This window comes from Felis catus, chromosome B1 (genome assembly GCF_018350175.1).
Source record: "Felis catus isolate Fca126 chromosome B1, F.catus_Fca126_mat1.0, whole genome shotgun sequence".
NCBI classification, from domain to species: domain Eukaryota; kingdom Metazoa; phylum Chordata; class Mammalia; order Carnivora; family Felidae; genus Felis; species Felis catus.
In genome coordinates, this window is record NC_058371.1 from 146,537,609 (window position 1) to 146,551,860 (window position 14,252).

Below are 14,252 nucleotides of genomic sequence, written 5' to 3' on the forward strand. Positions count from 1 at the left end.
GAGGCCTTAAGATCTTCAGTTGTCCTGTGCTTTGACAGTCTGGAGCCATCTCTCTCCTTAAGTTCCATGAGTCAACCTTGCACCGTGTGCATACACCAGTTACACCAGCTCTGTGCTTTGGCCACACTCTTCTGTATCTATACTCTGAACTTTGATGGTCCCATCTGATTTTATGGCTTCAGATATCATCTATACAATGATGACTCCACATGTTGGCCCTTTCCTCTGAGCTCCAGACTTGTCTGTGTAAATTGCTGCCTACCCAGCATCCCCAGCTGGATGTCTAAAAGCCATCTCAGATTTAAAAGGGCCGAAGATCAACCCTTAACAGCCATGACTACATGATTTTCTCCATAAAGTCTGGGTAACTATTTCTTAGTCCAAAAACCGTAGTCCACCAAAAATGCTAGATTCCTTTTATTTCCTCATCCCTCTCATCGGATCCATAGTCTTAAGATTTTTCTGTAAAACATGTTCTGAATCTACTTCTTAAATCAAAGTGCTACAACTTTGGTCTAAAACACTGTCATATCTTCCCTGGATAGTATAGTGAACTCCTAACTGGTATTTTTGTTCTGTTTTGCCCCTCTTCATCCTCCACATAGGAGTTGAAGTGAACTTTCTAAATTTGATGAACTTTGTTTAAAAGCCTTTAGCGGGCATGGGGATCTCATGGAGGACTTGTCAAAACATGGATTTCCTGGTGTCACCTGGGGTTTCTGACTCAGCAGGTCTGCATAGGAGCCTGACAGTTTGCTTCCCTAACAAGCTCCCAGGTGACACTACATTTTGGGAAGCAGTGTTCTATAAAATCTAATCTTAGCATACTTCTCTGATACTATTCCCTTGTTCACTGTATTTCAGCCACACTGGTCTTCCTTTCGTCAATCCTATAGTCCAAAGTTTCCCTTTCTCTGGTCTTTTGGAAATGCTGCTTTTTTTTCCTACTCAGAATATTCTGTAAATAGAGGTTCCTACTCACCATTTTGAGTTAACTAAAATTCCATTTCCTCAAAAAGGATTTTCCTGGCCATTTGCTAAAATAGCAACCCTAGTCACTCTACACCATACTAGTGTTTTTAATCTTATTTGTATCCCTTATTGGCATCTCAAATTTATCTTGAATTAGTTTTATACATTTATTGTTGGGAGAGCATAGCTTTTTGTACTGAGGATGAGAACTCTTTCCTCTGGATCTTTAACTATGCTTGGCACACAGTATGTGCTCAAAAATCAGTATTAATAGAGTGTAGAGTATAAATATTAGAATGGGGAATTGAGTACCACTTTTGAAAGGTGAATTATAGATCTCTCTTTAATGTGTTTAGAATTCCCTTTTTGTAACTTTCACAAGTGAAGCGAGTGCTATGAACTTCAAAGTTTAAGGTTCCTAAAATTTCATATAAATCAACTGTATCCTTCTGAATAGTATTTTAGTGCTGTGGTTTTCATAACTTTTTTTTTCTTCTCATATTTTCTCTCCCCTTCTTTCACATAGAAGTAGTGATGGGGCAACATCATCTTGACCCAAACCCATACTTAAATTCATAATAGAGGTATAGTGTGTCTCTTAAATTACTTTACTCTTGTTAAGCAACAGAAATAGATAGAAATCAGCATGGCAACTTATTGCTTAAAAAAAGATATAATTTTTAAAAAGGCATTATGAAAATATTATCCCTTGGATAAATTCCTTGGAAGAAAACAAAATATCCTTTACTGACTTTCCAGTCAAGGTTGTTACTATAGCAACCTATAGTTCTCCTTTCTGAGGGCTGGTCACACATAAATTATTTGTTTAATGCCTTTTTCCCCTGTGCTGAACTAGAAACTCCATGAGAATTGGAACTGTGTCTGTAATGCTTACTCCTGGTATCCATAAAACTAAACACCATTCTTGATATATAGTAGGTGCACAATAAATATCTGATGAGTTTCTGAATGAATGAAGACACCGAATGTAAGTTCCATGGCTCTGTAATCTGCTTGCCGCCACCTTCCAGGTTTCATGAACCTTCATAGAAGAAATGCTTCCTCTGTGTAGAATCCCTCTCCGGCCTTCCCCGTTGGTACCCAGAACTCTGCTTTGTAACTTTTTCATTTCTTTTTGTGGTTTCTCCTTGATGGAATGTTATAAAGATTCTCAAGCCAAGTACAAAAAGCCACACCTCTTTGGTTTCTTGGATAGCTTGACTTCTTCTAGGCAAGTGCTAGTTTTTCCAACTTTTGTGTCTCTTGGTAACTCCCAGGGTTCTTTGTATTCCTGTGAGTGAATTCTCTCTCTGCTTCTTAGGAGAGAACAAATAGATTGATTAAGACCTGGCTAACTCATTCATTCATTCAATAAGTATTTATCGAGTATCTATCATGTGCTGCATACTTTCAGTGCTAGGGATGCAACAATGAGCAGAAGCAGACATAGTATTTGCCCCCATGGAGTTTATCTTAGATAGAGTGGGAAATAGAGACATTACTTTTTAGTCACCCAACTGGGTAAATAAAGATATAAAGGACAGGGACATTGTTTTATGAAAAAGGCAACAAAGTCATCAGACCTAGGCTACGGGTCAGGGAAAATTTCCTGGAAATGATAGGTGAGCTGAATTTTAAAACATGAATAGGAATTCCCTAGATATGGCACCTTGTGAGCACGTTTTATGAAGAGGACAAGGAGACTATGGGGACAGATTATCGGAGTTGGTTGAGATAAAATTTATTTTCCAGAAGAAAACTAATCTGCCACAGTCCTCCTGAGCTACTATAGATGTTTTTATCATAATACTAATACCAGTTAAGGTCTTTGAGCGTGAACTCTGTGTGCCAGGCATAGATTTGTCTTTTACAGGAATTATCTTAATCCTGACAACAGTTCCTGTTTATGGCTTAGGAATCCAGAGAAGTGAGTGTCTTGTCTTTGTCTCATGGAAGACCTTGATACCTGCATTCAGAACCTGTGCCTTTGTTACCTAATCCTGGTTCTCAGTGGGTATTCCTAATATTTCTGGTAGCTCGGGTAACCTGAATTCAAACACAGACACATTTATGGATCTCTCATTATATATGTATTCCCTAGCTATCTACATATGTATACAAAGATGTATGTGTGTATGTTTACATGAAATAGTCCATGTGGGTATTTAGGTGTGTGTATACATAATGTATGCACACACATAATTACGTATGCATATCATTAGTATATTTTGATGTTGAAAATTGAATATAAGGATTTGAAATCAAGCAACTTAATTGTGGAAAATTTGCTGGATGGGATAGGTGACTACTAGTAATTAATAAATGGCACTGAGCTCTTTCATATCAAGTTTGGGGGCCTAACCACAGCAGGCGTGTGAATTCATTAGGACAAGTGAGAATCTGCTGTGTCTAGCCTTATCCTCTGCTGCTAAAGCAGCTCATCTCCATTCACAGTAGCTGCTTATAGCTTTAAATAGCATGCCCTGGACTCTCTCTGCCAAGTCTTCTCAAGCCAGCCAGGGTTACTGTGAGGCCAGGGTTGCACGGACGACGCGGTCTGTGCGAGGCCAGGGAAGGGGTTAGTGAATTGGCCAGCTGCCTGGGCACTGGTGTAGGGAAGCCATGGCGCAGTGCAGCAATTTCCTGCTTGGGGTGAAGCCCTAGAAGGCTGGTGCTGCCTAATCCTGGATTCTTCAATTCTTTTGTGACAACTCACTGCCCCCCTCCTGTACCCCGAGTTTCTTTTAGGGGAGAATTTGATTTACACTATTCACAGGTACATGGGGATGATTTAGTGTCCTCCACCCTTCACTCCCAGCTCAGAGTCATTTTACTTGGAATTTATACTCTTAGAAAACTGGAATATCATACTTTCCAGGTATGAGTTTCTAGCATAGAGCGATCACATTAGCAACTGAGCATACTTACTCCTGATGGACACTGAAAGACTGGGAGAAAGCACAGATGTGTATGTGTGTGGGGGGGTACTATAAACATAAACTATGTCTCAGGTAGGGCGTGAAGGATCAAGCAATGCCCGGGAAAGTAGACCATCAGGAAGGAGATGAACTTAAGTCTGGTCTTGACCTAGACCACTTCTCTTTCTTTGGAGGGTGAGGGCAAAAGAAAGTAAGCAAACTTATTCCCAAACTTGCTTAATTTAAGTGTCCCTTCTACTAAGGTGATTGAACTATTCCACACTAAAGTACAGCTGATAACTGGCTTCTTTTCTGATTATCCTAATTGTCTCAGTAGTTTTGCTTTATCTTTCAAGTTCAGGTGTCTCTCTAACAATTGGTGGAGTTTCAGGGAGAAATTTGAGGACGGGGGGTGGGTGGTGGAGCACTTCTTAGTGGAAGGGACATCTGGTTGCTGCTTACTTCTGGGTCTTTTATCTGATCTATGTGGTTATATAGGGCTTGTCTGTCATAGAGTACCCTTCCTAAATGAAGTGGGATCTCTCAAAGGAGAAGCATTTACTCTCACTAAATGGGATGGGGGCCTAGGACTGTCTCTGAACAGGTGCCCTTCCCAGGGTGGCCCACCGTGGAGCTGTGAGCATGCAGACCAAGGGAACATAAAGTCGCGTGTGTCTTCTCAGAGTGGTAGTCAGAGTGCTACTGGTCCCTTGGCTGTCGTAGAGTCATTCCTGTTGTTTTATAGGTGAGGGAAAAGATGCCCAGAGAACTTGGGTGATGAAATCAGCGTCACACATTTCTGATTAGCAGCAGAGAAAGAACTGGAATCCAGGTTGCACAATTCCTGTCTCCAGTGTTGTCCCTACCTACCACCTGGTTATGAATCCAGAGCACGTCTGAGAGGTCTTAGGGCAGCTTCCCTTTCCTTCCAGTTCTATTTTTTCCCTTCTCCTCAGCCGACTCAAATGCTTGGTTTGGCAATATAAAACTATTGTCCATTTCTGTATTTTATTCGAGCTGGCTGCCCTGTGTCTCGTTCTCATGAAGCATAATACCAGTTATGTACTTCAGAAAATGCATATCACATGAACAAGACACGTTTTGTTTATTAACAATGAAGAGAGCATACTGGTTAAGTGCAGAGACTCTGGAGTTAGCTGTATAACTTCACCACTTGCTAGGCATGAAACCACTTTTAAGTCTCATTTTCTCATTAGTAAAATGGTGATAATAAATAATAACATAACTATAATAAAACCTGTTTCGTGGATTATTGTGAGCAGTAAAAAAATCCACGTAAGCACTTAGTACAGTGCCTAGGACATAAGTACTCAGTAAAGTTAATTATTACTCTTTTTAAATATGCTCAGTTTTTTTTTTTAAGTTTATTTGTTTATTTTGACAGAGAGAGATACAGCGAGCCGGTGTGAGCAGGGGAGGAGCAGAGAGAGAGAATCCTAAGCAGGCTCTGCACGGTCAGTGCAGAGCCTGATGCGGGGCCCGATCTCATGAACTGTGAAATCATGACCTGAGCCAAAACCAAGAGTCTGATACTTAACTCACTGAGCCACCCAGCTGCCCCAATATGCTCAGTTTTTAAAGTTTTTTACTCATACATCATTGTTCTTGCCTCAACTTTAAAAATCAGAATATTGTCAACATGTGCTTATTTAGAAAGAATCTAGTGTTGTCACAAACAGAATAGCAGATCTGTGACAATTTTGAGGGTCAGGTGTGTATAGATGCCTGCACACTTCCTGCCTGTCCTCCTCCCTCCACATCCTTCTTCACTTTCTCTTTTTGTTGCAGTCTCTCCCTTTCTCTTTCTTTTGAAAGGACTTGAGCATATCATGTATTAGGGTCATGCCAGCTAAATCATTTAAGGAAAGATCTGAGCAAAAAGCATGGGAGGGAAGCTAAAAGGAATCTTTTCAAGTATATGAACTGAACAAGATTAAACACTTGGGAAATAAAGGTTGCTTTAAAGTTATTTGCAGTTGAAGCTTAAAAGGAAATGCATTAGGTTATACTGTTCTAGTTTCCTGATGATAGAAAACAAGATACATTAAATCTTGCAAATTATTATTTTCCAGTTAAGGCTAAATTCAAGTTACAACAATTGTAGATGCTACTTATGTAAATCAAACTTTGATCAATTACCTGTACTTGATAGACAACTCAATATTTGCATTTTGAAGTCACATTTTCATGTTATTGTTGTCTTTTAATATGGTCTTTTTTAAAATGTTTGTTTATTTTTGAGAGAGAGACAGAGCATAACCAGGGAAGGGATAGAGAGAGAGGGAGACACAGAATCCGAAGCAGGTTCCAGGTTCTGAGCTGTCAGCACAGAGTCCAATGAGGGGCTTCAACCCACAAACCATGTGATCATGACCTGAGCTAAAGTTGGACACTTAACTGACTGAGCACTACCCCCCCCCCCCACAGGTGCCCAATGCGGTTTTATTATAATTAGGTTATATATTAAAGATATTATTCAGATTATGCATGGAAATAACTTGGTGTCAAAATGAGTCACGTCTGAGTGAGCTGAATATTGATATTTTCACTAATTTTTTGAAATAACAGGGGCAATAAGGATGAGCCATGCAATTATTTTTAAAAAATTAAAAATTTTTCCTTATAAATTATCCATATTTAGTCTTAATTAAAATTTAATGTAATGTGCAGAATTGCTTCACATGTTACCTTATACAAAGTAGCCAATAAATTTTCTTGTAGATTTCATTCTAATCTGAGAGTGACATTTGCATACAATTTTACTGTTTGGTTTAATTTGCCTTGGTAATACTGGAAAACAAAATGCTTGTAAAGTTTATAGGACAACATTGTCCTTTTGTAAAATGTTAATTGTGTAAATAGGTAAGAATTCTAGAAACTGCTTTTCAGGAAAAAGAGGAGTTATTACTCTGGACCTGCATTACCTTTATAAAGTCGTAAAGAAATTGCTTCGAAATTCACTGGAAGTAGAATTTTTTTTCTTTTGATTCATGTGCCAAATGTAGATTCAATTTACACTATGCCTGCATTTTTCTTCTTTTCTCTTATTCTCTTATTTCTTCTTCTTTTATTTCTCTTCTCTTATTTTCTCTTTAGACTAGACAGGTCGTTACTCTTTGCTGTATGAGAGATTATTGGGTAATAATGCCCAAGAGTCCTATAAAGTTAACAATTAGCTTATTAAATTTCAGGCATGATTATTCTCTCTTATTCACTTTGATAGAAGAGTCCTATCTGAAAATATAAGATACTATTATTTTCTGTATGGTGGGGTTATGGTTGGGATTTTATATTTTTAAGACTTAAAACAGTTCTGTTAAACAATTGCTAGTGTTGGGAAACTAGTTTACTTTCATATTTGCTCAGCCTTAGATATTTCTAATTCTTTTTTTTTAAGTTTGAAGCTAACGTTTTAACTTTTATAATGGTTTTAACCTTTTAAAAATGTTTTAACAGTTTTAACATTGTCAGAAATGAAGACTGTTCTTTTTTTGTTGGGTATGATTCACTTCTGTGCTAGTTTCCAAGAGAGCTGTTACACAAAGTGCAGTGATTGAACAGAACAGAACCTATGTGGGGGAGATGTAAAAGTTCAATTTGATAGGTATAATCATCCTGTATTTATTCTGAAGTTGGTAATGAGACTGGTCTAATTTCAGAGGATCACTGCTTTCTCACCACAGTATCTGATATGAATTGTAGACTTTGTAGGTGGCTTGGATACCCTTTCTGGTTTGGGCCTCTGACTCTCAACTAACCTTAAGTGTTCTGTGAACGTGTCCTCAACATGCAACCGTTCTATCATCTCGTGAAATTATTCCTAAGACAAGGTAAGAGGTGCTGCTTAACCTGTTCTGAGAGAGAGATTTCATGGAAGTGAAATGTAAGTTGAGTGAGGAGAAACTGACTGGATTAAGTTTTATATAGTTTATTTGCAGACTGGAACCAGGTGTTTAAAAGATCAGAAATTGTGGTGAATATTGAGGATGAAGTTTGGCCCACCACATCTATTCAGAAGGTCAATGGTGGGAGGAAAGATTTTCAGTCTGTTTTTCCAATTATGGGTTTGTGTGTAGGAGAAAGCGTGTACCATTTCCTGTTTGATGGTGAAATGCCCCTTCCTTGGGGTCTTCTTTGATTGTATTGGTTCCAGCAATTTAAGCTGCCATGTCACTGAAACTTCATTTTTATAAAGTCCCCAATGTATTTACTTCAAATTCTTGACTTATCTTTCCCTGTATGGTTAAGGGGACATTTAAAGCTCTATTTTATTAAAAACAATTTTTAAAAAATGTTTGTTTATTTTCAAGAGAGAGAGAGAGAGAGAGAACGAGAGAGAGAGCGTGAGCACAAGTGGGGGAGGGGCAGAGAGAGGGAGACACAGAATCTGAAGCAAGCTCCAGGTTTTGAGCTGTCAGCACAGAGCCTGAAGCGGGGCTTGAACCCACAAGCCGTGAGATCATGACCTGAGCTGGAGTCAGACGCTTAACTGACTGAGCCACCCAGGCACCCCCTAAAGCTCTATTTTAGTGGGAAGTTTGAGAGCATCTTAGATAGAAATCTAGATACCTATTCTGAGTTTGCTTCAGAGATCTAGGTAGAACAATGCTATAGTTAATTAGCCTAGGAACTTGTTAAGGTCATTTTCTTTGCTTACTGAAAGTATTCATTTCTTTGTGGTTACTATAACTTGAATTTTCTGGTAACTGTTCTTTATTATAGTAATAGAGGTAAATAATTAAAAGCTGTGAATAACTTCAATTGAAATAGAGGAAATTATTGAGAAGGAGAATTTAGGTAATGTACAGCATTTGGGATTCTTTTATATATAATTTAAGATATAGGTACTTTTGAGGATATTTCTTTGTAGATTTGTTTTGGAACAAGTATAAGTAAATCTAGCATTTACAATGAGAATAATATAAACTAACATTTATTGAGTACTGATTACTTGCCAGACTCTCTGTTAAGTACTTTATATGTATTATGTTTAATAACAACCCTGTAGACTAGGTACCAAGTTCTCATTCCTACCTTTTTAAACTGATTTCAAAAGATACTTGCTATTGTAAGGTAGTTTGAATATTAGAAAACTAGGGAAAAGACGTTATGATCACTGTGTAGAACTAAGCTCAAATAGTTATAGGCCTGGATTACCTGACATAAAGATTATAAATATTTGGATTAATTTTTTAAACTTTATTTTGAGAGAGAGAGAGAAAGCGCACACATACTCACACAATTGGGGGTGGGGCAGAGAGCGAGGGGGAGAGAGAGAATCCCCAGCAGGCTCAGCACTGTCAACACAGAGCCCTATGGGGGGCTCAGACTCATGAACTGTCAGATCATGACCTGAGCCAAAGTCAAGAGTCGGATGCTTAACTGACTGAGCAGTTTTTAAATATTGTTAAAACTTAAACGTTGTTAAATAATCCTTAATTTGGAGTGATATTTTATTTTATTTTATTTTATTTTATTTTATTTTATTTTATTTTATTTCATTTTATTTTTAGAGCTGATCATGTATTAGAAACTAGGTGAAATGTTTGGGTGAGGATATGCGTTATTTAAACACGGATTTTTTGGAGTTCACTATAGAGCAAGGAATAGTGACTACACTTTGAGCGTGGGCAGAATGTGGGGCATAGCTGATAGACAGGTTGGGTGAGCCCAGGAAAAGCTTATTGCATAAAAATCTGATGAGCCTCCTGGGAAAGAGCTTACCCCTCAAGAAAAAGGAATCAAGCTATTCTGAGCTTGACTTGGTCTTGGGCTTTGAGAGACAGAACAGTTCTGAGGATAGAATAATAATGTTTGTTCTTCATTTTTTTTTTTTTAACTGTTCTATCCCTCAGTGGATTTATGTCTGAGCCCCATGGAAATATAGGAAGGCATATAAATAAAAACTGCAGTAACAGAAGCCTTGTTCACAAGTGTATGGGAAACATGTTTGGAGTCTCTGAACAATACTTGTGTCTTGTATGGGCCTAGGAATCCCATGTCAATAGATCCAGGAGTTAGTGACATCTAAGTTATTACTGTTAATGAGACAATCCATGCCCATATATGGGTAAGGCCTGGTGACCTGGGAGTTATAACAATGCACGTGGAAGGGAGATACTGAGAAAGAAAGGGAGAGGGGGAAGGGGAAAGAGGGAAGTGGGCATTCAGAGGACAGAATGATAAGAATGACTACTCCCACCTCCCATCCTAGGGGTCAAGGAAGACTTTAGGGAGGAGAGTCTTAAAGAATATTTAATGCAGAAGCATAGAGAGATAGGAAAGAGAGGGCATGCCAGTCTGAATGGAGGAAAATATAGAAGTAAAGACATGGACATGGCAAATATGGGGAAGGGGAGGAAGATAGGAAAACTTTAGTTGGCTTCATCATGGCACATACAAGGAGCTTCTGAATGGCAATAAACAAGAGGGTCCTGATTGGAATTATATTCAAGAAGTAATTGAATAGGTTACGTGGTGGGGAGTGAATCAGAAGTGATGAAGAAGTGGTGGAGAGTAGTTTGAAGGCTCATGCAATAGCCACAATGTAACAATACAATACAATACAATACAACACAACACAATACAATACAATACAATACAATACAATACAATACAATAATGGGTAGTATGATTAGCAACTAGGGAAGTAGCTATGGATATAGTGGAAAGGGAAAGATTGTTTAACATTATTGAGTAGAATTCCTATGATTTGGCAACTAATTTGGATGGAGAGGGAGGGGGAGAGTGTGGGTAGGGGGATCACAGATAAGCTGAGAGTTTTGAGAAGGCAGGGCTGGAGAATATGGAAAACAGAAGGACAGGAGAAGAAAAACGTTCGATAAATTCCCCTTCAGACACACTGAGTGCACACATCCTGTGCAGGTGGAGATGTTTTGCAGACAGCTGGGGGCAGGGGAACTCTGGAGAGAGTGTATGGCCAGGGGGAGGAATTGGGAAGCCTGGGGCATAAAGGAGGAAACTGAAGCTGGGACAGTGGATAGACTTGAGAATATTCAGATAGGAGAGCTGAAGCATAGAGCCTCAGAGAATACCTCCTTTCTAAGTTGACTTTATTTTTTGTATTAGCAATTTTAGGTTCATAGAAAAACTAGGTGGAAGGTACAGAGATTCTCCAAGTACCCTCTGCCCCCACATATGCAGAGAATACCTATGTTTAGGGAGCAGGAAGAGTAGGAGCCAGAGGAGGAGACAGAAAGCAGTGGCTGAGCAAAGGAAACAGAATTCTGAGGGTAGAAATGTTTATAGAAACTGAAGGATTTAAATTTAGGCTTAAGTTTAAATTGGTAAACAAAATTAAATTACATAATACATTTTGTTTCAAGTGCTATTGTTAACTCAAATGATGCCAAAATAGTGTTCCTGGGAAGAAATTCTTATAGAATCCAGTCATGAATAGCTACTAGTCATCATGACTCAAGTATTGGTACCGTGGAATTCTGTTTGTTCATGGCCGAATCAGCTAGCTGATATTTCAGAGCTTCTCTCTAAAAAAATGTAAAATATTTCTCCTAACCCTTCTTTTTCTCAGCTACTAGAAAATCATTTAAATCTTCTTTGACTCATCTCCCCCAGGTTAAATATGACCGTGCTCATTGTTTTCTACAGTTGCCTTGAAAGATATCTTAGAAAAGTAAAATGAAGATAACTTAGTTTTGCAGTCCATGAGTTATTGGTGGGAGATTTTGACTGCTAATCTGTTTCAGCCCTCCCACTCAGTCTGCTTATAGGCTTCTTCAGAACCATCACCAGGAATGAGTCATTGCTGAGACACAGAACAGAAGCTAACACTCAAAGTTCTTAGTAGTAGTGGTAGTAGTAGAGAGGAGACTTCAAGGGTAAGTGGAAGTATATTTATATTGAGGGACTTGCATATTTTACTTTCAAGAGTTATGTGTGTTTTATAACGTGCGTGTTTTTGTTTATTGCAGTGCACAGGTGTACTTTTTAACATCTGGTGAGTGATGTTGTACATTTCCATGTTATTGTGTTATTTGTGTATACTTTAAGCCAAAAGTCACATACTTGATGTGAAAGGGCATATATGAGTTTCAAAAATTAGCATAAATACATGGGCATAAATATTTATATTACCCATGAAGATGGGCAATAAAGTATTTGACATGCTGGTCAAAAGAGACAGGGCATTTAAGTCTCTACTAGGCATTAATTAATAACAAGAGACATTAAGTCCTTAGGTAGAAAATAGGCAAAGTGCTTATAGAGAATTTCATTTTGGGATAGTAGGATAAATGCAGGAGTGGCTCTTGATTTTCTGACAATCTAAAAGGATTTTATGGAGCATGTGGTGGGATTTTGTAGTGGTTTAAATGTCCATTGGACACATGCAAAGATGTTAAACATCACTCATCAGGGAAAAACAAATCAAAACCACAATGAGATATCACCATATACCTGCTGGAATGGCCAAAATTAACAACATAAGAAACAACAGGTATTGCGAGGATGTGGAGAAAGGGGAACACTCTTGCACTGTTGGTGGGAATGCAAACTGGTGCAGACACTCTGGAAAACAGTATGGAGGTTCCTCAAAAAGCTAAAAATAGAACTACCCTCCAATCCAGTGATTGCACTATCAGGTATTTACCCAAAGGATACAGAAATAGACCAATGTTTGTAGCAGCATTATCAACAATAGCCAAACCATGGAGAGATCCCAAATGTCCATTGAATGATGAATGGATAAAGAAGATGTACACACACACGCACACACACACACACAAACACACAAACACACACTCGAATATTACTCAGCCATCAAAAAGAATGAAATCTTGCCATTTGCAATGATGTGAATGGAGCTTGAATGTATTATGCTAAGCGAAGTAAGTCAATCAGCGAAAGATAAATATATGATTTCACTCATGTGGGATTTAGCAAAACAGATGAATATATGGGAAGGGGGAAAGAGAAAAGAGGTGAACCACAAGAGACTCTTAATGATAGAGAACAAACTAAGGGTTGATGGAGGGAGGTGGATGGGAGATGGGCTAGATGAGTGCTGGGTACTAAGGAGGGCATTTGAGATGAGCACTGGGTATCGTATGTAAGTGATGAGTCACTGAATTCTACTCCTGAAACCATACTGCACTGTGTATTAACTAACTAAAATTAAACAAACAAACAAACAAACAAACAAACAAATGGCTCATTGTGAAACAGTGCCCTATAAATAGTAGATCAAAAAAAAAGATGTGTTCTCAGCATATTCCACCCTTACTAGTTGGGTTTTGGTTGGTTGCAAGAGAAATAGTATTGGTTAACATGAAGAAAAATGGAATATACTGGAAGTATATTAGGTGACTTACAGAATTTGAAGAAAAAGCTTAACAGCCAAGCTTTAAGAGGTCAGGAACAAGGATAGCTCAAGGGCTCTCAGCTGAAATCCATTTCTGGAACACTGGAATGGTTGGGTTCCAAATGTCACCATGGTGTATGGCCTTTCTCTAGATTCAGATTCTTAGGAGTGAAATTCCAATTAGGTCATCTTGAATTAGGTTACCCTTTGAAAGATAGCATGGTGATTAAATGGTCTACCAGGCTCACACAGACTGCAGAGGGGTCGCTCTCTGTAAGAGGCATGAGGTATGGTTACCATAAGACAGGAGCAGAGATGCTGGACAGGCAAACACAAGAAACCTGCCATAGGCAGAGAGGACACTTTGTAGTTCTTTAAAAAAAAGTGAAAATATGGGCTTGCATCATCTCTGAAACTAAATTTGGAATTATGCATGCGTACATATGCAGATATACATACACACACATATTTTATACAGTGCTTTTGGATGATCTCTGCCACTTTTTTCCTTAATTTATTACTCTTACAGATGACATGCTGAGTGACATACTATAGACTGCTTTTCTGGTCTCATAGAGAAAATTTAAAGAAATACAAGAGATCTCCAAAGACACATTAATATAGAGTATAATATGTGAGAGGTGCTGAGGTCAGTCTAATATGGAAAATCATTTTTTTGGTTATTAATGAAGATAGTTTATTTTCTTAGGCAAAGAAGTGTCCTCACATAATTTTGTTTGAGTAGAAGTTGCATTGACTTACATGAATAGTCTTATCTAAGACTATAGTCTTATCTAAGAAGAGATTCCCCTGCTGAAATAAACTTTTCCTTCTGGTGTACTGTTTGCTTTCTGACCCAGGACTTGATTTACTATCATTAAAAACAACTACAGGGGCGCCTGGGTGGCTCAGTTGGTTGAGCGTCCAACTTCAGCTCAGGTCATGATCTCACGGTTCATGGGTTCGAGCCCCGCATCAGGCTCTGTGCTGACAGCTCAGAG

At 38.4% G+C, this 14,252-nt stretch overlaps 1 protein-coding gene and 1 long non-coding RNA gene across 4 annotated transcripts in view; one reads left to right on the forward strand and one right to left on the reverse strand.

Moving 5' to 3' along the window:
• Positions 1-14,252, forward strand: part of ADAMTS3 (ADAM metallopeptidase with thrombospondin type 1 motif 3) — a 267,417-nt gene that overhangs the window by 35,306 nt on the left and 217,859 nt on the right. The window lies entirely within an intron of this gene.
• LOC111560182 lies at positions 1,962-13,379 on the reverse strand. The gene is made up of 2 exons (XR_002741862.2): positions 13,262-13,379; positions 1,962-2,288 (listed from the first exon to the last, which is right to left on the reverse strand). It is a non-coding gene; the product is annotated as an uncharacterized LOC111560182 (long non-coding RNA).